Source organism: Puntigrus tetrazona, chromosome 17, assembly GCF_018831695.1.
Source record: "Puntigrus tetrazona isolate hp1 chromosome 17, ASM1883169v1, whole genome shotgun sequence".
Lineage (NCBI taxonomy): Eukaryota > Metazoa > Chordata > Actinopteri > Cypriniformes > Cyprinidae > Puntigrus > Puntigrus tetrazona.
In genome coordinates, this window is record NC_056715.1 from 10606108 (window position 1) to 10633692 (window position 27585).

General features: G+C 36.4%; 1 long non-coding RNA gene across 1 annotated transcript in view; it reads right to left on the minus strand.

The window, feature by feature from the left end:
- Positions 1-251: 251 nt before the first annotated feature.
- Positions 252-27585, minus strand: part of LOC122362297 — a 56320-nt gene continuing 28986 nt past the window's right edge. Inside the window, exons 2-3 of the long non-coding RNA XR_006253089.1 lie at positions 1456-1571; positions 252-330 (exon numbers count right to left, since the gene is read on the minus strand). This is a non-coding gene — a long non-coding RNA (uncharacterized LOC122362297). The remainder of the gene's footprint in view (positions 331-1455; positions 1572-27585) is intronic.

The window sequence follows — 27585 nt, forward strand, 5'->3', positions numbered from 1 at the left end:
CCTGAAAACTCCACGCACAGAATGGTGAGTGTGTGCATAAATGTTTCATTGCATTAAACAGATGTTTATAAGTTTTAAATCTATAACTTGTCATTTTCAGCTGACGGTGCAGTGCATTATGCTGAATTTCCACAATATCTCTGACTTTCATACACAGCTAAAGATTTTCACAGCACACCCAAGCAGCCATTTCCCACCTAAGCCATATCGTCCTTTGGAATTATAATAACCCCTTTCTGTAACCTACCCGTCTTGCATACTGCTATCTTTCTTCTAAGCCTGGTCATTCATCACCAGTGGCTCCACCAAAGCATGATTTTATCCAGAGTCCTAAATGAGAGAGAGAGAGAGTCATGTGGAGAAGGAGAATTCAACCATGAAACCAGGCGAGTCAGAGAGCTGTCGACCTCTGCTAATGATGCTCACAGCATAGCTGGGGTGACAAATCGGCTTTCTAACAAACAGCTTCTAGTGAGAAAACCCAGGAGAGGAACAGCAGGGCTGCTGTAATGCAGAGAGACTGCAGTAGTCCACACTTAATGTGTTTTTTTTATGCTGTTCTATTGGTTACTGTAAATCTCCCAAAATTCCCTTTCGCATTCTCTTTATGACCCGTTTCGAAAACATGGAAAAATATAACAATTGAGATGAGCATAAAAAACCTTCAAATGTTTTGAGAATAAAACTCAAATGTTTTGTTTCTGCATTTTTTATCCATATATTTATCCTACTATGTAAACTGAGAGAAATACCACCTGAAATAAGTGAAAATTATCAAAAGTGAGAGTAAAAGACATTTATAACTTCACAAAACTTTTCGTTTGGGGGGTAATAATAATAATAAACATGTTTCTACAGTGATATTAAAATTGTATAATTATATTATAATTACATTATAATTTAATAATTATATTTTTTAGAAAAAAACATTTAAGACAAATTTAAAAAGTATAATGGTAATCTTTTTGTAATGGTTATGCTATACATGCTGCTTTATGAGCTCATATTCATTGAGGAACTGAATAAAATAGAATTTTTTTTGTTTATTAATTTGCCAGACCACAGGATCATTTAAAATGAACAAATGAAGCCAAAAATGTAATTAAATTGTCAAAACATGGTAATCCATCACACCACATAAAATAAACACCTTCCTATAAACATTTAATGAATATTAACATGAACTAAAAATGTTAATTAAAAAAACATGTTATACATCAACCTTGACATCAATGATAACCAAACTCAATTTATGTAACTCTCAGCAACTTATAATTGCAAACCATTTTCATATAGCACAACATTAATTTTGCACATGTAAATTAAAATACAGCATGATTTCAGCACTTAATGTCTCAACGTCATTCGAGTGGACCTTTCACTGATAGACTGCCTAATCTGCAACTGAAGAAAACAAAAAATGACAAGTGAATTACTTCAAACAAAATTATTTACCTGTGCTGCTGGCCTTCAATATGTTTGTTTATCTCCCCAAACGAACAGACTCCCCTCAGACCTTGAGTTTGCTCTCTGCTGCACAATAGCCTGAGCCAGGAAATTAAAAAACCTGCCTGTAATTTGAAACAGGAGGAAAATTATTACACTCTTATTGAAGCATCAACAGCGAACAAAACATCTACTCCTGAAAAAAAATAACAAACAGGATTTGGTGTTACACTGCTCTAAATTGGCATTTTGACACTATTTCACACCAAACATATAATAGTTACTTTGAATTTGAGATAGTAAAGCTGTGTCTGACTTTCCTAACAATTTAATTTTAAAAGACGCTAAAATGAACAGAACGCTCCACTCCAGCCATTTCAAGGTTTGCCAGGTATATTATATGATGTCCTCCAGTGAAATATCATCAACATTTATCATATTTGAACTGTTGGACCAGTTCACAGATCAATATTCCTTCAATTGAGTCTGCAAGCATCTTACTTGGACAGTAGTTTAGTGCGGGGAAAACATTCCCATCAGACTGAATTTATGCACTGTATGGAAATATTCTAAATGACTTCCTGCTTTTCCAAGATGGGTAGAACACACTGCGTGGGATACTATATCCCACACCAAAATGCACCTTTGAACTTAAAGTTTACGAATGTGACTGTAGGCAATATTACTTCATTTTAAACACAAGATAGCTATTTGCCAAACGATTAACAAACCTGTACGGCCTAAAAGGAAATATGTTTCTTATAGCAAAAGACCATCCAATAGAGTTAAATTTCACGTTCTCTTTAAATGTTTCTTTCAACTTTTAATCTCTCAAGACCAATTTGTATAGAGAGAGATCATTTTCAGCAAATAGACAATTGTTGGCAATCTCAGACAGTACAGTAAAACCTGGGTTAAATATCAGTTTACAGTGATTTATATATAGTTTAAGTATAAGACTCTGGCATTCTGTCTTTCGTACCCTTTTCTGAACGACTTAGGTCATAAAAGGGTCAAATGAAAGCACTGTACATTCTTGCCCTGCAGGTTCTACCACAATTGGAAGGGATAAAGAGAAAGAAATTGGGAAGGATAGAAAAATGATTTCCATGTCATCCTCTTGCCTCTTGACTTGCTACATAAACCATTTCAGAACGACTCCTTAAACAAACCTCGCAAAAGATGTTGCGACCCCAACCCCCATCTTTTCACAGTACACTTCTAGAAAGAATAGCAGAAAGTATCTTTCAAGTCACTTTAAACCTATTTCAGGAATGCCCATGACCTGAATCAGCCTGACCCCATAAAGCACAGGGGAACATAATATACCACAAGGGTCATTCTTGCAACCATTTTAAACAATATATGACACCTTCTCTTTATTCTCTAGATCTGTGATAAAGAGGGGAAGAATGCTCTTTCATCTTTGCACTCTAAAAGGTTTGATGAAAAAAAACTGTGAAACTTTGAACATGAAGAGGACTGATCCTTTAATGTTAGGGTTAGGTTAGGGTTAGAACTTTGTGCTTGTGTGTTTGTGCCCACCCCCCATCCCCCCCAATCATACCAGGTGGACACTAGGCTGTTGGAACACATTACTATCAGAGCTCTTTGTACATGAGATCTGTGTCTTTAAAATGGCTTTCTGGGAAAGGGATATTGGGGGATCAAAATAACAAATTGATAAAATCACAAAAATGTCATGGCACATGTTCTTTTGCACACAGTCCAGCCGCTTCCAAAGATAGTGATCAAACTTTCAGGACTTCTGAGGAAAATTATTGCATGCTGAAATTCCACTCTCTTTTAAAGTGATTTTCATCCATGCTGACATTCAGCAAAGAACCACAGATTTCTGAAAGCTACAATACAACATTCACAAGACACCCGCTGGATTTACTCAACCGCAGAACTGAGCCCTTGTGACAAAAAGAAAGATGATACAGTGTATAAAGATTAAAAAGAAGAAATAAAAAGGCAACAACAGTCATCTTATGCAAATGGTGAAAAATCCACATACATTTCAAGAGTAATCATGCAGCGCTCTGTTTGGTATGCAGATAAAGCCACTCATACTATAAAAGGCACGAAGTCCAAAGGCAGATTATATGTTTCACGTGCTTAAGTAAAACCTGACATCACAGAGGGCGCTGGATGAGAGACAAGGCAGAGAATATGTCCCCGCATGCTGGCATTAAAGGGATTTATTTAATGCAACTTGAACTCTTCACATTTGCTGCATAACCAGTTAAGATGCCATGAGCATAAATACTATGAGAGCTAATGTCGGCACACCTAATGGGAACACAGTTGAGTGCTAATTTTAGGCTAGCATACTCCTTGAAGTAAATCAGGTTTATATATGCAATAAAATAACATTCAAAGGATTGCTATTTTTCAGCAAGCAGAACAACTGTCAACATCTGCACATGCTCCAGATGTCACATTTCCCAAAAACAACAACTGAATAATCTGTTCGCAACATAGTTTGACAAATTTACCTTGGTAATTCTCCAGAATAAAGCTCCAGGATGGAGAACTTCACATTTGTAACAGAAAGGGAGCTAAGCATTCGTCACAGAACTTAATTAACGCTTCCGCACCATCTCAACAATCACACGTTCTGCACTGTCCCTAATATGTGTAATATTATCGTTGTCTTTCTTTTCTGAAAACCTGATCACAGAGTGCTAATGAGAGACATTGTCAAATTAACAACTTTTGGGGAATTTACAGAGCAACCGGCTGAGAGAGCGTAGTATCTGAGACCCAAATCTGTTCATTTCAGTTTTGAATAGAATGATGAAAATACAGCTTATTTCTCTGCTCACGGAGCTGCTGAACATGAAAAGCATGTGAAAAGGAAAGTTCTGATGATTATCAGACGTCTGTGGCGGCTGGCTCACCTTTTATTCATAGAAACAGCGTGACTTACTAGCTACTAAAACGGCGCAACCCAGATGTTCGAATTTGTGTAATGCATTTGATGGACAACTGTTTTTTGAACCAAGGAGAGTACAAAGGGATGTGCAAAGGCTATTTAAAAAAAATGTGTCAATTCCAACTTTGTTCTGACAATCTGGTGCTTCTGAATCAGTGTGTTGTTATTAGTTTAAGCATTTGCTATTGACTGTTCCAATGTGGAGTTTTGGGCTCACGCAGCGCAAGCTATGGAAATGAATGGGTTGCAAAGCGCAGTGTGTTCTGCACCCTGTGTGAAAGTGTGTGTGTGTGTGTGTGTGAGAAAGAGAGAGAGAAAGAGACAGGGTCACATCACAGTGGAGTTAATCGCGGCTTGTGTGCAAATACATACAAGCGCTTTGTCTGTCACATGTTCCCCTTTTGGGCTTGAACTGATTGTTCTACTACAGACGTTTGTTCCCTTGTTTTAGTTCAATTTTGGCCTATTGTGGCCAACATTATAGATAAATGGTGGCCATGTTGTAATGTAGCTATGATAACGTTGTTTAATCTAGAGACATAAGAGTGTCATGAGGGATCTTTTCATCTTTTCAAATAGTTGCACTATTTTTCAGTAGTCGGTCCATTTAAACCTGCACAATTTGGATGCCTTTGAAAGTTAAGAGCTGTTTACAACAATGACACCAAAAATGTGCACAATAACTGCATTTGCAGGTCTAGTTGATTTTGAAAACTATATTTTTATCATTCTTGTTGTTTTACCAGGTCTACATGGTGTATCTTGTTGGTTCCTTTTAGCATGGGGGGCATGTTTAGCATGTTTAATATGTGTGTAGACAAAATACTTAAATTTATACACTTAGCACGGCGGATCAACGTCAGTTTTAAAAGATGAACCAACTGGATACATTTTCATACAGGATAAACATATTTACATATAGACAAGCGTGTGAAGTGTGTATGTTAGCAATGTTGTCAGAGAGCTAACACACCCATAAATGTGCCTTCTGTTTATTCCCGCTGCGCCCTGTCTAGCTGTTTAACGCAAGAACACGTCTTGTTTGAAAGGCCTCTGACACATCTGCAACTGAGCAGGGTCTCAAAAATTTCTTTGTGTGTAATGGTCAGGATTTACAGTAATTGATGCTAAACCTTCTCCCGGTGAGAGCGTGAATAGCCTACAGCAACATGAAATTAATACATTAGCCTGTATATCTAGGGCCATCTGAAATGTCACATTTGAAATACCAACCGCTGCAGGCATGGTAAATCATTCAAGTACAGCTACCCACAGCAAGTGAAATAACTCATGAATTAATCACGGATGAACAGAGACCCATCACGCTCCCGAATGAACCTCTCACGGTCATATTTATTCAGATATGTGTCATGTTGAAGTCATATGCATGGTCACAACATCCACCTCTTGATCTCTGTCTCTTTATATGTCTAGCCTCGCTCATTCACACTTCACCTTACATCTCATCTGTGTCTAAACTGACAGAGTTGTATTCCAGCTTGATCATAGACAACAGAGTCACGGAAGCGGCACGGAATTATTTATGAATATATATTTCTTACCCTACTTGATTTACTTTGTACATTACCAACCATTCTTTTACTTTTCCTCTCATTCATAAAGGTAATGCGAAGACGGCTCTCTTGCACTAGTGGGATTAGACTCCTCACGATACTCCCTCAGCAGCTGTCTTCACTTATTACATGTGTGAGTATGAGGAGTTCAAGAGTTGTTACTTTAACTGGGATGACTCAGACACTGCATCCATCTAGTGTTAGATCAATGGTCTAGTTCCTTCTTCCCCAAAGGCCCTTCCTGAAGGCCTGAAGAGAATCAGGTAGAGGGTTAGAGGGGATCTACTCTCAGTTAATCTTATTGCCATTCCTATTCAGTCCTTTCCATAAATCAGTAAACCCTCAGTGGCCATATGAAAGGTAAATATGTTTGAAAAGCCATTTGCCAGTTCTGTTTCTGCCCATTATTTTCCTTTTTATAATGCTGTTCTGGAACAATGGCCACATATATCAGCTGATATCAATTTCACCATCCAGGGCACATCAACCATAACCCTTTCAAAAATAGCCAGAGTTGTGACTGATGATCAGCTTTTTTCTCACACCACATTGCTAAAACTGCCTGGTCCTGCAGATTTGCTTTATACAACATCAAGAAGATCAGGCTCTTTCTTTAGGAACATGCTGCACAACTGCTTGTTCAAGCCTTTGTTCTGTCCAGGCTGGACTATTGTAATGCTCTCTTGGCAGGTCTTCCAGACAATTTTAAAAAACACAGCAGCAAGATTCATATTTAATGAGTCAAAAATAATGTAAATCACACCTCTGTTTATCACTTTGCATTGGCCACCAATAGCTGCTCGTATAAAATTCAAGACATTGATGCTTGGCTACAAAACCACCACTGGCTCTGCACCCCTTTACCTAAATTCATTAAATCAGACTGTAGATGGCCTCCAGATGCTTACATTCTGCAAGTGAATGTCGCTTTATTATGCCACCACAAAGAGGCACAAAATCACTTTCACTGACATATTTAAATGAAATGTTCCTCTTCTGGTGGAATGACATGAGCATTCCACCAGAATCTTCTAGAGTCGGCTAAAAACACATCTTTTCTATCATTTTCTTTGACCCTCTAACTCTAGGAATCTCTTTTCTAATTCTATTATTTAAAAGAAACTGTACCTTCTAGACTTGCACTGTGTTTATTTATTAACTGCTTGTTTTCTGTATTGTTTTTCTATTCTGTCTATTCATTTTTCTTTCTTTCTTTGATTGCTTCTAAAAGCATCTGAAATGTAAATGTAATCTAACTATTTGCAGATAAATGCCAAGTTCTGTCAAGAAACTCTAGATGGCACAGGCTGATGAGTCCTTAACGCAAACCGATGATATTCAGAGAAATAAAGTATTTGGCACAAGTTCAGTTCTTTTTCAACTTCCCTAGCTCCACCTGTGTAGATCTGCTATGGGCTATTAAATATGCTACTTGTGCAGAAGTAGTATGTCTTAAATACTCACAACCAGGGTTTAAATTGGGCCGGGGCCGTCTAGGGTTGAGCCCTGGCACATAGGCTCCAGGGTTCAACATCAATGATTAATTAATGGCAGACAAGTAACCTGATTAAAAGATGGAGTCAAAATTTGCAACACAAGGAAAGTCGGCATGCTGAGGTGAAAAAAATTAGAATGGAACATTTTTATATTTAAAATACAGTTAGTTAGTCAACCATAGCGCATCTCATAGCAAACAGCCAATTTATTGCTGAATGATTCAGTGTTTTGAACAAATCAGTTGAATCCAATTTTTATTAACAACTGATGAATCCGCTGTTTTACCGAAATGCTTGAATGAAAGGCTAATTGAATTAATGAACTCAATTTATAAATCACTTTATAAATATGCACATTAAGAGATGTCATCGAAATATGGTTGACACTCCTGTTCTGCTTGTCCAATACACTACACAAAGTTTGAAATTTCAATGGTTCGCCCATCTGTTAACCCACAAATATCATTTTTTACCAGATTATCCTTGAGCTATTACTCCAGTAGGTGGCGGCAAGTGGTTGTCTTTTTGAGTTAATTGAATAATTCACTCAACTGAATCATTCCAAAAACCAAATCCAAACCAAATCATTCAGGAAAGAAACTCCACTGTGGCAACAACAGGATCTACTTTGACTTTGGGAATATTTTCATTTGTGGAGCAAAAACACCAAAACATCCTGATTAATCCACATTGTGTATACAACTGAACAGAACAGCTTGTTGTTAATGACGCCATTAACATCGCGTCTGGGATGTGTTTCTCTTCGTCAAGTGTGCTGTAAGCAAATCACATTGAAAGATGTACGTGTCTTGGTTCAGTCTCGCATTTACAACTGGCTGTCTATATACACCGAAGTTTCTCCCAGCAAGAAGGCGTTTAACGAGCATAAAGAAAACACAGCGCCTCTGTCGATAGCAGTTTATGGTGCATATGATAATGTCTTTCCAGTTAATTTGTAAAAAAAAAAAGGGCAAAAATGCCAAACACTGACACAGTGGCAGCCACAATACATTGCTATATGCAGAAAGATCATTTAGGGTTCACTATTTAATGATGGTTTGCGACTAATTTTTGTTAAAGTTACAGCAGTGTACAGCCAATATAAGTGAATTCAATTTAGTGTATAAAATACTTTTTTATAAGCCTTATCTTTTAGCTACTGTTTTAGCTCATGTTATTGAAGTAGTGTGTAAATAATTGTACTTATAGACAAGTAAAATCAGCTACATAAAAATCTTGTAAATAAAGTCTGTGATAGTGACAGAAAAAATGGAAGTAAATGGTTAACATTGTGTTGCTTAATCTTTTTTTTTTAAGCAGCGGCTATTTGCACTTCATTCTGACTTTTCTTCTGGTTTTTGTCCATTTTATTTTTCCTCACTTTCCCTTTTTCTTGTATTCTCTTTTTAGATTTTGTGTGTTGTTGACAGCAGTTCTATTCAAACAGTACATATTAGCTTCCATTTTGATGCCTTAAAATTGCAGAAGTGTAATTTTTTTTAGATATTGCTTGTTACTCTTGTTCATAATTCAAATTAAAGTCATGATTAAATGGAAGTAATGACAGATTTTTCTTTCCATGTAGAAAGCAGCAGTGACTGTTTATTTTTTCAGCAGCTTTCATTCTGAAAATATCTTTTCATTTTTTTAAAAGTCTATTTAAAAAAGCCATAAACCAAAGTAACCAGCTACAAAATGATTCACAAAGGATACAAACTTTGATTGGAAGAAGAATTTATTATTTATTTTATTATTTGGAAAATTGGACAGAAGTATCACATATGTATGGATTAATTTTTTTACAATGAGATTAGCAGCGTGGATTTATAAATGTTTTATTTCATTTTAAATCCACCATATTAAGCTCTATAACTGAGACTGACAAACATTTTCCATTGTTTCTGGTAATCAGAACAAGATTTTTTGTACTTAAAGGTGAGGCTTTGAGTGACATTTGCTGCAAGATTTCCGGCAATAGTTTTGACCTTTGGCCTTTACACACTTTCCCTTGCGTGTAGAAATGCATTTTAAACAGAAATTGAAAAAGAGGGTATTTTAAGGTAACAGGAAGGGAATAAATGGATTGGTAGTGGTAGTCTTTTTTTCCTCCAGGAATAAATTTATATAGAGAGAGAGAGAAGCATCTTACCCCATCCACTATAGCTTTACTCCTGAAACCACATTAAGTGCACAACAGATGCTATTTGGAGACGACAGACAGAATAGCGATAACTTTCTCTCCACAATTTCCTCAGAGCATGGACATCTCCCAAGGGAATGAACCCAGCTGTGAAGCAAGCTGCATGTGTGTTAGTGTGAGAGAGCGAGAGTGATTACACACTACCTTTTACATCATTGAACAATTGTTTAGCTTCTTTCACAGCAATAATTGTTTCATTCATCCTGGTCCTTCCTTTTTCAGACCTTTTTGTGGTCTGATTGTGGTTGTTGATTAAAGTCCAGAATAATCTTGCAAATAAGTGACATTGCGACAGAGATCACAGGGCAGTAGTCTGACTTTTGCTACCACAGCTTAGCCACTGGGGGGAAAAAAATCATGGTAACTCAGAGTATAAAAATATTGTTTAGATGCATTTGTCCATGACAGAACACTGTCAGGGCGCATTAAAACATTTTACACAGGCCTTTTACACCTCAGAGCTTCACTGTGACAGGATGCTCCACATGAATAGAAAGCACTGAAAACGGAACAGCCGTGAAAAAAAAAAAACATTGTAGAAAAACATACAGCCGCAGCCCCACGCTTAATTGTGTCGCTTTCACTAACTTTGAGTCTTTTGTTAACTTTTGTCACTGAGTCAGCTTATTTTCAGTTCCTGAAGTTGTATGCAAGTCCTAAACTCTTAATGTATTATTGAAGGCGACCGTTCCTCTATTGGTATTCAGCTCTTGGTTTTCTTAAAGTTGTCAGATCCCCCGCAGCTTGGCTTTTCAGACACAGGGCCAATGTCTGGACAGAGTGACACCGAGGTCTCACAGCTGTCCCTTAATTAAAACCATAGGTTTGATGAATTGATGAATTAAAGGTTTTACTGCTGAACACTTCAAAGCTAAATAGTATACATGAAATAGTAGATGGGTATATATTGCTGTGTCTTTATTATGTTGCTGCAGGTATGCATTGCAATAGTTCAGAATTCAAATATCCGTGACTGTTGCTAAAAGCTAATGCTGTTGGAAATATGCCCTACGTCAAATTTAACCCTAAACCCACCAAACAGTGTTAACAAACACTGATATAAAAGGCCATTTGTTGATGCAGCCGTGCCATTTTAACTACATTTTATGCTGGTTTGAACTGTTTTGTCAAACCGTAGTTCGACAAAATGTGTCCATGCTCCAAGCTAGAAAAACTACCTACGGTCTATGAAAACCAATAGATTTGAAGCTGGATATGTGTGGTGATACATTCATGATGATACATGTTAGTATTGCTTTGAAGGCATGACCTGATATTCTTCAAGTAATTGTGCGAAAATTATGCTTTATTAATCCAAACTGTAATTAAATAAAATGTGTTTTACTGTGTTCATTTCTTTCGGAAACTGCAGTGATATGTACTTAATGGTACATATTTCGTGCCTCGCTAATAAGTGCAGCCAGGTATATTTATGCCATGAAACCATGTAGCATTGTTAATCTAATGGGTTGAGAAAACACCATTTCTATGTTTACCTAAACAGTTATAACACCCCCACCCCCACCCTTACATGTGTGTTTGTGTACAAGTTTTTTTTTTTTTTTACATATACAAAATTTGAATGTGTGTAGTTAAGGTACAGCAGTTTATCGTCCTGCTATTACACCGCCATTCCAATAGATGGCGCATCAGGCGCTCAGGAAAGACGCGAGAGATTCAACTACTACTAGCGCAGTAATAAACTGACTGCTGCAGAGAAAAGATGTCGCTTTTGTCTTCTCGTGTTTTTCCCAGGTATGTATATATTTCGTTAAAATGTTCATTTCATTGTATTTGTGTTAATTGAAACGTGTAATAAGAGATTAAAGTAAGTTTTGATATGTAGTTAATCTAAAGGAAGTGTTTTAATTCACTGAGGAATATAAAAACAGATAAGGAGTGAGTTTATGTTTCAAGAATGATTTATGTCGCTTGATATTAGAAAAATGCGTTTACCTTATGTTATCTTGTTGTGTTTTAGAATGACCTTTTCTTAATGTAGGTTGTAGCGCCTGCTCGGTCGCCATTTTAAGTGTTCAGCACGTGCACGAGTTTACTTGAATAAGAGAAAAGAGTTAAGTCAAATGAATCTGTACAGTTCAATGAAATCCAAAGTATTTGCTTTGAAATCTGCTCTTTAAGACTTTCTGGCATCTTGATAAGTATGTATTTATTTTCATATCTGTAGATTTTGTTTTGCTTACACAAGTATACATTATACTATACTCAGGGGTATATTTTGCATACACTTATCGAATGTCTCAAGGGATTTGTTGTTTGTATAAATTGTATTTCACCAAATGCGCTTTGGGTGTTAAGTTTTCAAATGTTGAATTTATTTCATGATTGGAATAATTTAAAGAGAACTTATTTCAGTAATAAACTGACTGCTGCAGTGAAGTCTTTTGAAGTTTTAATGCCACACATATGAAATGGCTGTTTCAACGGCTGACCAATCAGAATCAAGTACTTCCATGGGGCAAAGTGTAGCAAATCTATGAAAAGACAGTAAGGTCTGCTGCTCATGTTCTACATCCAGCTGGCTAACGGCAGAGAAAAAAAAGCATGTTTGATGAGGTGCACGGTCTTTATCTCTGCGTTAAGGTGGATTATGGACAGAAAAAGAGGCGTCTTGTGTTCATGTATTCCTGACGATCCGCCTGATATTGGTAACCCTGGCAACCACATGAGCCTCAGAGGTGGATGTGAAAGTGTGTGTTTGTTTGTGAGTGTGTGTCACAGAGGTTTTATAGCACCTAGAATCGCTGCAAGAGAGCAAGGACAATGTGAACACTTTCTACCCAAAGGCCTTGGATACACACACGCAAATACACACAGGCAAACACAATTTACAAAGCATCATGATGAGGATAAAGAGGGCCTGGAGGCAACTCCTTTTTCTCTCTCTCTCTCTCTTTCTCTTTCCTCACAACTCTCCCCATCTTTCTTGTTTCATCTATTCATAAGGTTGAACTCTGGATTTATGCCTTCTTCCCAATTCATACAGTACCATATTCGGTGCCGTTCATGAGTGAAAGAGGCCTGGTTTCACTAAATTAAAGAGTCAATAAAAAAGTGTGATTTACTATCTGTGACTCATGAGGAGGACCGAATGAGTTCCAATAGAGCACTGTTGGCATGTCTTATATTTAAGGACGTTTTTGTTTTACTGGTTTCCCTCCATTTCCTAAATCACTTGGGGGAAAAGGTCATCGCAACCTCTCCAGAACTCGTCGACTCTCTTAAAGGTCCCATATTGTCAAATCTGAAAGTTCCTGGCTTTTTTCATGGTAAGTGAGGTCTAGGGGCTATGTAACTACCATATAAGTTTCAAAACTGACACTCCAAAGTAAACTGCACGCAGCCTGCATAAAGTAGCTGTGATTTTTCATGAGCCATTGTGACTTCAGTAAAAATGTGACGTCCGATCTACTCAGTCACCGCCTTCAGTCTTTTTATTTGAGCACCACCCACCATCCATGACATTGCTGCCACTGCAACAACACCACTGAAACGTGTGGAAAAGGTTAATTTTAACAGATGAAATCAGATCTGTAGCTTACTCCAAAGATGGAAGATCTGAATCACATCCAAGTGTATAGTAAAGACAAAGACATCTAGTTATGACGAAGATTTAAATTTCAGTTTCAGCAGGCAACTGTTTTTACAGCTACGTTATTATTTCAGCCACAATTACACTTGATTATATATAAATCATCAGTTTGTTGTTTTACACACATGCACACACATTTCATAAACAAGTTGTGAGATGTAAATAAAGCATTAGACGCGCTTTACTAGACATACTTTATTTAACCTTTTCTGGTAAGAAGTGTGCAAACTCGAGCATTTTTGATGGTCGTTTCTGTCCAGTCCCCTCGTTTTATCACGTTGAACCACAGCTGTCATTGTCTTCTTTTTTTATCTGGCAGTGGCATCAGGTATGTGATCATATTTCCAGTTTGAGGCTGTATTACGTTGATTCTGTCTGATTACGTTGAACATCACAACAAGATAATATTTTAAGCTCCTTACGTAGCCGAATCTGTGCTGTTTTGAATGAGTTGCCTCTAGTCTTCTCTCTGTTTTGCAACCAGCTTGCGCTGTCACATAATTGTGGCGTTGTTACATTTGATTGGCCTGGTCATGCGTCAATGAAGAAAAAAAGACCATTCAGAAGAGAGGCTCATGAATATTAATTATACAGGCCAATATGTCCTGCTTTGTTATTTACACCCCATATATATATATATATATATATATATATATATATGTGTTCTTAAGTGCATCAACATCAAAAAGGTGTACCATATGAGACCTTTAAGCATGCTTTTTTTTTGTGAAACCTGATGCTTGGCATCAAATTCTCAGACCAATGGCTCAATGCTACAAATTTCCAGCAGCATTACTTATAGATATCCATTAAAACCCATCTATGAGGTCTCCACACATCTCAAATCAAGCTCTCAATGCCATGTGGACCCTTGAGTTTAGCTCTGTAAAGCACAGGTAACCTTTGAAAATTAGTAGGTGTTCAGGTGTCAGAAAATAAGTGCTGTCAAGCGTAGGAGTCTACATCATGAAGCCATTTAGCGCTGAAACTTTGCTTGTATTTTTCCTGGAAAACTTGTGTTGATTTTATAATAAAATGATGTTCTGTATTTGGAGTGTTTTGCGATTTAATGCCGTGACTGTGGAAAGTTGAAGGCAAAGTCAAGCTGGTCTGTTTTGCAGTAATACTTTTTTTATGCAAAAACTTATCTGTAACTTTCTGCATATATATGTCTCGGAGCAGTCTCTCTTGGAAAATGACTCACATTTGCATTTGTCTTGCATTTTAAATGGCCACGAGTATTCAAGACATCATTTATGATTGTCAACCGTTTAGCTGTTTTTTGACCTATTTGTTCAAATGGCCGGTGTGATTGTGAACAATCGTTGAACGTTTGATTGTCAAGCAGCAAATGAGTTGTAATTAGTGAGGTCATCAGTCACACTTATGACCAGTCTGATGATTGTCTGAAGCTTCAATGGACCATTGCAGAGAAATATGCAGAGTGAGAGGTCATTTTCTGTTAGAGGACGTCCTAAATAAAAAGCAGGTGGATGTTTTTAGTATCCTGTTTTTCCATCCGGTCCATTCTCAAGACACCTGGTATCTGTTTTTATGCCTCTGTGTTATAAGTATCTACGTTTTAAATTCCTGTAACGTATTTAAGCAAATGCCATCATTACTTCACACTGTGACTGAGCCATCAATCATTTAGACATCATTCATTTCCCTGTCTTTTTTGGTCAGTTGTTATCTCCTCTGGTCATTCTTCTGATCAGTGACCCCTTGTCAAACTGTCAAGCTTTTCAAAGAATTTTCTCTCCTTCTGTCTTCCTTATGCTTATCTCTCTTTTCTAGAGATGGGATTGGTCTGACATATTTTAAAACATACTTAATATTCTGAAATAAGCAATATAAATTTATATAATTGTTTGGGGTCTGCAAGCTTTTTTTCAGTATAGTACAAGTTAGTTAGTGCCGTCAAACGTTTAATCGTGATTAATTGCATCCAACAAAATATGTGTGCAAACTGTGCATATTTATTATAAATCTATATAAATCTGTTCTGTTTATATATTCAAATATATTTAAATATCTAAAATATAAGAATATAAATGCATAAATGTATATACATGAAAACATTTGTAAAATATAGACTGTGTGTGTGTTTACATAATAAATAAACAGTACACATACAAATATTATTTTATTAGGAATAATATATAATTGAGGTTGAGAGACTACTGTAAAAAAAGTTATGGAATTTCATTCTTTTCATTATAGCTGAAGGATTCAGACTTCCTCTATAATGATCCACGAAAATTATTTGATCAATACACTGTTAAAAATTGGATTTTTGTATTATCTACAATATGCTGAGTTGTCTGACATTTATGACTGGAGCAAGTTTCACGAAAATCTGCCTGTTGATGTCACAGGTTGTTAATGTAATTGCAAGCCACATCTGTAAATTCTTCTTGTGTTTACTGGCAGATCGTGACCTTTTCAATTTGGCGGGTGAGTAGAATTATGACTGTAGTTAAGAGCAGTTGCTAATGCAGCATCTAGGTATTCATATTTATGATTGGAGTTCAGGCCTCCTGTAGAAATAAAATGAATCATAACGCTGGAGCTACTGCTACACACTTGTGTTTCTGTCTGTCCCAGATGACCATTTCTGTTCCTCATATCCTCTGATCCAGATCACTGCTTTTATCTGTCTTTCTTTATCTATCTTTCTGTCTGTCAGACTCCTACTTTCTCTTTTTCTTGTTCTCTCTTACACACACACACAAAAACACAGAGGTTTTAGTAAGTAAAACCTTTGAAGAACAAAAGTGACACATTTTACATGGAAATAGGATGAGAAATTAAAGTAGATGATTTTATCTATGAGGACTTAAAAAGACAATTTATCTCACTAAGGTTGGAAGGGAAGGGTTTAAAAATGATGGTAACACTTTAGAATACTGATCCGTCATTAATGAATAACTACACAGGAACAAATCACTAACGCACTATTAACATTGTAATAACTACTATTACCTAACAAAACACTCTAACTAACAGTTTATTAAGTAATAGCACTCAGTTGAAAGTGGTAGTTCACAATTACCCAATTAAAAACTACATTTTCTATATATATCCTGGAGAACTTCCAAGAACTACTGCATACAACTTCATAATGTGAATTATGCTTAATAAATAATTCCACAATTGAGATGATGGTAACACACTAGTAATGACTCATGTATACTTTTCAAAATCTGTCAAACCTTACAGTGATTTCAGTCATTACCAGTGAGTTCAGAATACTGATCCTAATAATAATTAACTTCCTCTGAAGTATTCAGTAATTCTAGGTTTCCATGACCTTTACTCTAGAATGAATTATGCATTATGTATTATTCACATTAATTAGCAACTCGTATGCAGCAATTCTTATTATTTCTTGGGGAGATATGAAAAAAAATTACTGATTAGCTGATGTACTATTACTTACTATTTCATTAATCAGAGTTTCTTGTTAGTAGTAGTTACTAGTGTGCTTATATTGCGTTAATGATGTGTTAGAGAAATTATGATGGATATAAGTCAAAGAATTGCACAGAAAATGTATAACTTTCCAAACCACCTTTTACCTTTATGTGGATTGTAGAAGTGTGATCTTATATACTTTTGGGAAACATTCCATTTCATTTGAAAAAGCGTCAAGATTTGTTTTTTAAATACTGAGGAAGCTTCCTGTCATATTTGGTGATAATAGGACCAAATGTCTAGATCTCATCTAATTTTCTGTTCTCTTTATTTAAGGTTTACTCGTGGCACTATGGGTCCCACAGGTCTGGGGCGTGTTGTAGTAATATCTCTAGGTTATTCTGTAGTTTTTATGTTGTGTATTTTTTAACCTGGAAAAAAACAAAAGTCTTGTTTACATGAACACAAATTATTGGCACTAAAACTTAATTTGATTAGATTTGTTTTTTTACATTCTATTTGTCTGTTCAGTCCAAAGCATAAAAAACAGCAAATGAGCTAAATAAAAATGCTAATTATCTCTGCTTATTATGTTTATAGGAAAGCTGGTCAAGCCATACTCAAAGCTCCACAGAGCTTTCCATTTCTGACACTTGCTTGTCACATGCAGTGAAATACCATTCAAATGTTTCCAAACTGGCATTGAGATTTTTTTTTTTCATTCGTTTCGGTATTTAGTGTGTTTGTAAGCTCCATAGTAGTTTGATGCTGCCATAGCCGTGGCTCTGGGCATTTGATCAAAAACACAAATCTCAAAGAGATTTGTATGTAAATGAAAAATAAAAAAAATCCTATGAAGGCATACAAATGTTCAGACGCATTAACATCCATTCAAATTATATTCGATTTATATGTGAACAGGCCTTAAAGTGGGTTCATTTTGATTTCATGTGAACTTTAAATCTTTTTTAAAGTTTTAAAACGGAATAAACAAGGTTTTCCAACGACAACGTGTCAAGGAACTTTGAGCAGAATCCTCACTAACCCCAGTTTTGTAATGTTTTCGCACTTAAAGCGTCATTAAACCTTGTGTTTCGCTTGTTTGGATGATTGCATGTGGGGGTGAGAGGAAAGAGGATATGAAGTCTGGCAGTGTTCAGTGCTCAGACAGGATCCGGTCTGCTAATGAGTTACAGGTCAACCTCGCTTCCCAACTTTATGACAATAGCCAGTTTTAACATTAAACGTTGTTGTTTTTTCCTAATTGCCTCTAGAAATGCTCATGAGCTGCCTCCGTGGTATTGTAGTCTTGCAGTGATGTATTTTCTTTTCTTTTGTGAATGAATCGTAGACCAGGGAATTTGTTGCATTACGGTGTAAAGCATCTTAATACAAACCGTCTCAGATAGATCTTTGCACCTCTTTATTACTGCTCCTAATAAATGACGTGTTCGGATAATTTACATAACATCTGGAGTTGGGTTTCTTTCGATGTACTGTAAAGAGCTTTCTTCAAGCGCTAATGAGCATTTCTACTGCGGGCTTCATTCTTTGAGAGATGTAACCTGGAGTCTATCCAGGTTACATCTCTCCTGAGGTCTATCATTAACCTACACAAGAAAGGAAATAATAAAACAGAAAAGGGCAGAGGAAAAGTGGTGTGTGAAGCAAGCTCTTTCAGGTGCTGTGTTTAGTTTGTGTGCGAAGTAAACAGTATGTAATGAGAGCCGTTCTGACTGTGTGTTCTCAAACTGGCTTTTGGATTTTCTTTCTCAGATATCTGTGGAATAAAATTCCCTGCTACTTCAGCTACGAGGACACACGGGAGCTGCGATATAAAGAAACGAGAGAGTGAAAATTGAACCATTGCTGCCCGGTGGGTAGAAACTGCAGAACAAGGGGGCACATAAATTGGCAGCGTGATATTATGCACGGACATGTTTGTTATAGTATCATAAGCTGAAACCTGAACTGATACACTCACAAACACCTTCTAACGGCTCAGTGAGAGTTTTCTGCTGACAAACAGTGCCACCCAGAGACGGTCTGAGAACATGTACAAGGCACTTTCAAAGCATCCTGCCCTACACTTTAAAATAAATAAATAAGTAAAAAGCTGTGATTGGGGCTCTATCTATCTGTCTATCATACATGTATTTATTTATTCAGATCACATAAACGGTCCTTTGGTGTAGCACATGAACTTAAAGTTCATATATTTCATGTAAACTGATTTAATGTAAATGACATGATTTAGAAGGCATACTTAAAGAATAAGGAACAAATTAGAAAACAAAAAAGTTCAAGTGCTAAAATTCTGTCTAATAATACAGAGATATTAAAGAAAAAAAATAAAGTTTTCTTTTCAGAGTTTTATATGTATTCAACTTAAAATGTGATTAATCCTTTTGCATGTTTTTCTGTATAAAGTCTCCAATTTGTGTGTGGTTCTGGTTTATAACTTTGAGGTATGTTACCGTGTTAACTGTGTTGTACTCTTTATTATTTAATATTTAATGTTCCCTTGTTCGTAGGCGTTCAGTGCTAACGCTGTAGATCTGTCGGTACAGCCGGATAGCTTACAGTTTCTGCTTCAGTGATAAACACCATCATAACATATTCTTTTACCTCCATGGTGAGCTCTACAGTGAGCTTGACTTTTAAACATGTCCTAAAGTAGCTGGCAGATATTTAAAATGCAGCTTTCATTTTACGCAACCGCAATGTATGCTGCAAGGAATAATTTACACAATAAGTGTTCCAGAAAAACAAATATGTGGCATGACAAGAATGGCGTCAGAATGAAAAAGAAAAAAGTTAGTCTGCTGTCAGAGATAGGCCTCTGGGCATGTGACCAAAAGACTTCTTTTTCATTTCAACCAAGTTTCCTAACAGTATCTCATATATACACCGAACATATGAATTTGTGTCGCATAAACAAAATAATGGACTTTTTCCGTCTCTCCAGCAGAAGCGAGAGGATGTGTTTTTCAATGTTCTGACATTTTCTGCACCTGATGGCAGTGGATTCTGGATGCAGAATAGGAACTAAACATTTATGCTTTCCCTCATACATAGACATATTTGCAACAGCATGAATAAAAAGTTTCTAACACATCGGACGCTACCATTTAAAAGTTGGGGAGCACATTAAATGGAGACTGAAGTAAATAGTATGCATTCAACAACATGCACTTGCTTGCATTGCTTGAATGGCACTTGTCCTTCTTAAATTAATCATCAATCAAACACGTTTTATTTAATATTGAACTGAGGCACACCATTTTAATTATGCTAAAATAACCACAACAATAACACCAGTACTGAATAAGATTAGAGGGCCTGTGCAGAACATTAATATGAATTGATATTACTATTAAAAAATGAAAGCCCCTGTTATGCTCCAACCGGGGACTCTATCGTCCTGCTGGGGGACTTCAACGCTCACGTTGGTGATGCTAGTGACACCTGGAGGGGCGTGATTGGGAGGAACGGCCCCCGATCTAAACCTGAGTGGTGTTCTGTTGTTTAGTCACGGTCTTCCATAACGAACACCATGTTCTCATATGTCCACCAGTACACGTGGCACCTAGGCGGAGGTCGATGATCGACTTGTTGTAGTGGCAATAACGGGGAAGAGAGGGGCGGAGCTTTTCACCACCGTCTCAGGGGAGGAATAGAGGACTTTTCAATGTTATGACATTTTCTGCACATGAGGCATATTTGGACAGAAATAAGGGATGCCGCAAGCTAAATCGGGCCTGGTTAAACTCCTGGACAGGAGTCTGCATCTCGCTGCCCGGGTGGTTGTGCAAGGCAAAAACTCGGGTCTGGGAGGATTCGGGAGGCCATGGAAAACATCGGACTGGCCTCAAAGAGGTTCTGGCAAACCGTCCGACGCCTCAGAAAAGGGAAGAGCCAACACCATGCAGTGCTGGTCAACAACATGACGCTCAATCCCGCCAACACGTCTTCCACTGAGGGAGCAGAGGCCGGGGACCGGGGACTCGACCATCACCCTGGCTGAGGTCACATTTTGAAAAGTTGGGTTGTAGGGAGCACATTACATGGAGACTGAAGTAAATAGAAGGGGCATGCATTCAACATGGGGATCACACTTCAGCCTTGCATTGCATTGAAATCAAGAGGGCACTTGTCCTGGACGTTCTTAAATGGACCAGCTTAATCATGCAATAAATTTGCCCAACCACATGTGTTTTGTGGATTTGGAGAAGGCATTATTTAATTATTGAACTGAGGCACACCATTTTAATTATGCTAAAATAACCACAACAATAACACCAGTACTGAATAAGATTGAGAGGGCTTAATATTAAAAATTAAGCTGTGCAGAAGGATTAGAGATCGACAACGGATCGGTGCAGCTTCTGATATTACTATTAAAAATGAAAGCCCCTGTTATGGATTTCATGACCTAGCACTAGAGGATGAAGGTGTTAGAATATATATATATATATATATATATATATATATATATATATATATATATATATATATATATATATATATATATATATATAATTTTTTTTTTTTTTTTTTTTTTTCTCTAACACCTTATAGGTTTTATAGACTTTGTTGTTTATTAGAAACCTTGTTCAGTGTGTTCTTTTTTAAAATATGTGACACAATGGCGCACTCTTCTGGTCAAATATAATGTAGTTCAGAGAAGTAATGTCTTAGTATCTCACAAATCGTTTTTTCTGGTTACTAAAGAGCATATAAAGGGTATATGTAGGTGTCTGACTGAAAATGGACTATTATTATAGTATAGTATTAAATATGGTTCAATTATTTATTTATTTATTATATATATATATATATATATATATATATATATATATATATATATATATATATATATATATAATTGAACCATATTTAAATATTTTTAAGGATCATTTATTAAGTGATAGTTGATTCTTCAGCAGCCATTAGTCCAGTTTTCAGTGTCCAGTGATTTGGTGCTCAAAATACATACTATATTGATTTTTGTTGAAATATAGAAAGATTTAAAGAGCATAATGTATTTAAAACAAGTGTCTTTACAATTTATAATCTAAAATACAATTTTATTTAATTGTAACTAATTTAAAACAACACACACAATGAATAAGGTATGTTCAGATTAAATAAAACTAGGTGGTCCCTGAGGTTGATCGGTAAATTAGCTAAAATATACAAAATAGTACCACAAAATAATGCCATGAAATGGGGTTCATCTATAAATTCATATTTTAAAGCAGAAATGCCGTTTGAAGCAGTTGTGCGCAACCTGCCTGTTTAATTTGGAGTCATTTATCAAATTAATTCTCCAGTCATGCAAGCAGTGTAGATAGAGAAAGACTGTCCTCATGTCAGTATAAAAAAAACCAAAAAAACTTGAGCCTTTAAATTTTAAGCCAACCAGCTTTAGCTGATTTTTGAGTTTTCTCAACTTAGAAAACCCATAAAAGCATATGTTGAAAAAAACTCAAAAATCTGCTGAAGCTGGTTGCATTAAAATTTCAAATAGGCTCAACTATGTAACAACTCAACTTTTGTAAAGTGTAGGCCACTCTTGGCAGCATTCGAGGTCCCTCTAGAGGGCGCCAATCTGAAATCTGTTTTAACCAGTTTTGCTACTGAAGTGGGCCAGCTTCATGCATCATTCTTCTGCTGTGGCCTAGAGTGTAATAAGCTTCTGTTGCTGCCTACCTTCACCTTGTTTCTAAGCTTCGTGTTTTGTCCTGCGGCTACACTGCCTTGATCCTTTTATCATTAAGGAACAATAAAGTGTGCATTTCCGCTTTACACTTTTACACAGACAGAACTGCAATTTAGACTCGGACATGAAACCCATTTCATTTTACATCATCTATCTGTCACATGCATGCATACATACATACACATACATGTATTTATTTATACAGTTCACATAAACGGTCCTTTGGTGTAGCAGTTGAACATAAAGTTCATATATTTCATGTAAACTCATATTTAATGTAAATGACATGATTTAGAAAGAATGCTCATTTAAAGAATAAGGAACAAATTAGAAAATAAAAAAGTTCAAGTACTAAAATTCAGTCTAATATTACAGAGATGCAAAGGTAAAATCATGTGATTAGGGCAAAACTGCTACACTGCCTTGATCCTTTTATCAAAGGAAGAATAAAGTTTGCATGTATGGCTGGTGACAGGTGTGAGATCTGAGGGTTTTCAGCCCCCAGAGGCCCTGAGCTCATTCCAGTAGAGGTATATCTGCCCTGTGGGCTTTAATCATGATTTATCTGATATATCTGTTATGCAGCCAGCTTGTTTATGCCACACGTTTGGCAGAAATCAACTGGATGTCACCGCACCTCCTCTAGCTTGCACACTCCTCGGTACTGCAGTCACTTAGAAGTAATATCTCCTCTTTTCAGATGTTAACTGGTTCTCTCAGTGTGCAGTATCTCACCGTGCTTTAGAGGGCATTACAGCAGTACGACTGGCTCCCTTTTCAAAACGGCAACAGGTGTTGTGTCACTGTTGGCTTCACGGTCATGTCTGGGTTTCAAACAAGCAGCTTCGTGGTTATCAGGCCTGATATTAGGTAATTAGTCGATACCAATTCTTATTTCGAGGCCGGAATATAAGCAACAATTTCTAGCTTAAGCATACAGAGGTATTTTCAAACTGTGGATGACTAATGAGGCTGCATGACGAAGTGCGAAGTACTTATCACAGAATTTGTCAGATTTCTGCACTCTGGGACAGACCTTGAAATTTCATTTCTCAGAAAGGAAGTTTGAACTACGTGAAACTCATTTCGTGAGTACTGAATTCCTGCTCTCTATGCATGTTACCATAGCCGTCAAAAGCTTAGGCTGGCTGTCAGTTGTAATATTAGAACTAAAATCATTGACATAACACTCAGTCAATTCACTAAATACTTAGGAACGGGAGAACACGTATTTCTTTAATGCATCACTAAACAGGGAGAAAATAGCGGCCTGATTGGCTTTAAAATGCTGTCTATCAAAGACGATAAGGTACGTATGTGAATATAAATTTGTTCTTCACTTGCTGAAATTGAGAAGTAATGATGAGGTGAAATAAATCACACTGCACGCTAAAGATGATGACTTAGTTGGTTTTGACTGACATTTTTAGGCACAAACTATGCATTGTTTCAATACTGTTCAAAGTTGTTTAAAAATTAAGGCAGTTATCAAAGTTTAATCAAATGTTGTTTAATTTTACTATAAATGATTTAAATGTTTTACAGGGTACCAGATGTGGATATTATATTATATTATACCACTACATGTATTAAATATAATGGTAATATGTTTAATGATAATTTATCATTTTACTCTTTTTACAATATAATATAAGGTAAGATCATACAAGGTAATATAAGTCTCAGGTGTCTTCGATGTTTCAGGTCAAATAAGCCCACAGCTGATTTATTATATCATTTTGAAAATGCCCAATTTAAAGCTGAAGCAGAAACAGGCTGCATGTATCTTTAAATGTAAATGAGCTGCTAATCCCCGCCCCCTTTTCCAGAATAGGGCTGTGCCTTTACAACTCCAACCTTAGATGCTCTGCTAAAAACATCAGTTTGGTTTTAATTATCTTGGGTGCTTCTCAAATGAAAAATTGCATCCTACTGAGGTTGTGTTCTTCCTAGTTCATTAAACACTAGAGTGAGACGGTCTAGTAAGTGTGCGTGGGTACGCCATTCAGCGCCACGGCACAAAAATACTAATAAAATGTACAATTTTTCAAAGATCCCTCCAATTCACATGGGATTTGAAGCTTCTAATATTAATTATACTTCTGATATACAGTTTTCTGAGTGCACACATACAAAGCATGCACACAGAAACGGCTGTCACACAGAATGCAAATACTAAACTAGACACAGCATGCAAGTACTAACCTAAACTAGTTCTCTTTCATGTCTTATTGCTCTTAACCTGTCAAATACACACAGATATCACATGTTTGTATTAGATCTGTGTATTAAGTGACTGCAGCGTAACATTACTACACTGTTAATCTGACTCAAACAATAAAAATCACTCAATTCTCATGAACGGTTCATTTCTGTAGCTCTAATATGAAGATATGTAAATGCTGCAGCTTGACAGAACATGGTGGATTATGTGCGGCAGACTGAAAACGATTCTGCAAATGGCTTGTTTATAGACACTGCTTATGATTTATGTTCAAACAACATGTAAAAGTGGATTTGGCATAATAGGTGGCCAGCGTAAGTTTACGCCAAATTAGATGGCGACAACAGACTGATCTTATGAGTCAAAAACACCAATAGTAATTTTGATGCATATATAACCAATTCTGTTATTTTGTATTTTTTTATTAGCATCTATAATAGCACTTGCTTTCATGGACATGGGAGTATAAACATACAAGCTAGCTGAAGTGTTTAAAACATGCACAGTTTGGATGAATAAACCATCTCAAGCTTTGTTGTTATGATGTGCATCTGATTTCTCATTTGCTGTTTTTATATTGACTATTACTCCATATATTTTAATACAATCAGGTAAAATAATATACAGTATATACTGATCAGTTTAAAGTTCCCTTCACTGGGAAGAGATGACTGGATGCTTTCAACTTCAAAGTTTTCTGCCGTTATGTCTCATTATGTATTCAAACCTATCCCCTTGATAATAAGCCTTTTAACTTCAGTGATGCAAGCTCTTTCATTACTAGCTTCAAGTGTTCATTGGCTCATTTGTTGAACCGATATGATATTATCTAAATCAGTTCAACAATAACTTATTAATGTTCATAATAACATTATCCATGCATATCGTATAAAAACTAAAATGACAAATTCTGGCTTCCATGTGCATCATTTTTCAAAAATCCATGTATTTTTTTAAATGTTAAATGAGCTGTACCAACGTTCACCTTTCATTTTCATTTTAGACGAACAATCTTTTTTTTTTTTTTTTCTTTTGTTTGAGACATTTATTCATGTTTTTGGCTTTAATTTCCCTTTCTCTCTCCATTTGACATATCGCTGTAACCGGTTACATCACTAATGACTTACAGGGAAACGTTGACGGGAAGCGGGCTCTCAGCCTTTGATGTACTGAAGAGCAAAGTGCACTTTAAAACAGTGCAAACTGTAAAAAGCACAAGCTGTTGCTTTTCCAATATATCCTGCAGCTATTTAATTCACACCTTTTTGTTAGAGACCATGTTATTGACTTAACATCTTGTCATTGATCTTTTGTTAGAGTCTAGTAGGATGTTGCTTTTGAATGCCGGGCAGAGATTGTGAATTGTGAAGTTTATGCAAAGTGTTTAATTCTCTACAACGTTATTGATCAGGAAACTGCGTCCGAGACCAGAATGCAAAAGTGCTTAAAGACCTTACATTTGGGGGGAAATTATGTTCAAATGCATGTAGAATTTAGCGCAACGGTCTAAAAAAAAAAAAAAAAAACCGATACGGAAACCACAATGCAAGTGCATGGTAATCAGCGTGCTGTGCTAAGCAGTCTATGAAGCGTGAAATTCAGAGAAGAAACCCCGAGCTGTTCTCCCCTTTGTTTCACTCTGTTGCACAACCTTCACCAACGCTTCGACTTGCTCACAACTGTAAATAAAATCAGATTTAATGTTGTGGCATTGGGAAATGGCCAAGATCGTATTTTAATAATAAGAAATACAGTAAAACAGCATATTGTGAAATACTATTCAAATTTGAAATAACTATTAAAGTCATTTAATTTCACTACATTGCTATGTTTGCATTGCTGAAAAGAAATAAATAAAAATAAATATAAAAATTAAGGTTTCTTTCAAGGATAGAATAGCATTTATTTCAAATAGAAATACAACAATACAATCTTAACTTTAAAATGTATTTGCTAAACAAAAAGATCAAGAAAATACCTTTATTTTGAAATGTGGTGGAATATATATGGCCTGATCAGTGCATGTTCATCCACCACCAACTACAGCAATAATGAGGTTTTTTAATTTTTTTATGTTTTTGAAAGAAGCTCATAAGGGCTAATTTGCAAAAATACTATATTTTGATATATTATAAAAATTATTAAAATAACAATTTCTGTACATTTTAAGTTTTTTTTTTTAATCATGTTTTTATCTTTTAATTTAGTTTAGATTTTTTTTTTTTTATCTAATCAAAATAACCCGACTTCAGCTTGATTGAGAACAACTGGAATGTGCAATGAAAAATTATCATCACGAATGAACTCTTCCATTTTCACAATGGCTGCGTCTATACTAGGCGCGTTTATCCACCAACAATAGTGTGTTTTTCCATTTTCATCTAATCTTTTTTGTTTTTGCCCGCTGTAGCGGTGGGTATCAGAGCTCTCTTTTTTTGTGTGTCGGGTTAATCGCTGGACCTCAGCTTAAGCTAGACACCTTACACCTTGAGCTACACATCAGACATGACAGCTGCACATGTGGTGTAGTGGCCCATGTTATTGGTTAATTAGGGTGTGTTAGAAATCTGTGTTTGTCAGAGAGTCGAGGCAAATTAGCGGCGGGTTAAAATTAGCCTTCGCAGTGGTGAGCCGAGATTGACGAGACAGCCGCTCGCCAGAAACCTCAGAGCTGTCCAGGTCATTATGCTGCATCACTGACTCCAACCATCCAACAACGGCAAGCGCGCATAACCGCCTGTTAATAGGGAGCCTTTCTGTGATCTGTGAGGCTGAGGGACCTTGACGTCAAGGAGTGAATGCATGGATATGAACATATTTCTGATCGGCATATTTTGCATTTTAATGGGAATCGTTCATTATAAGCATCCGCATAAACAAGCCTCTCCTCTTCAGCCTCGCTTAATTAAGACGCAACATCTGAAAGGGACGCACACTGAGGTGATTGAT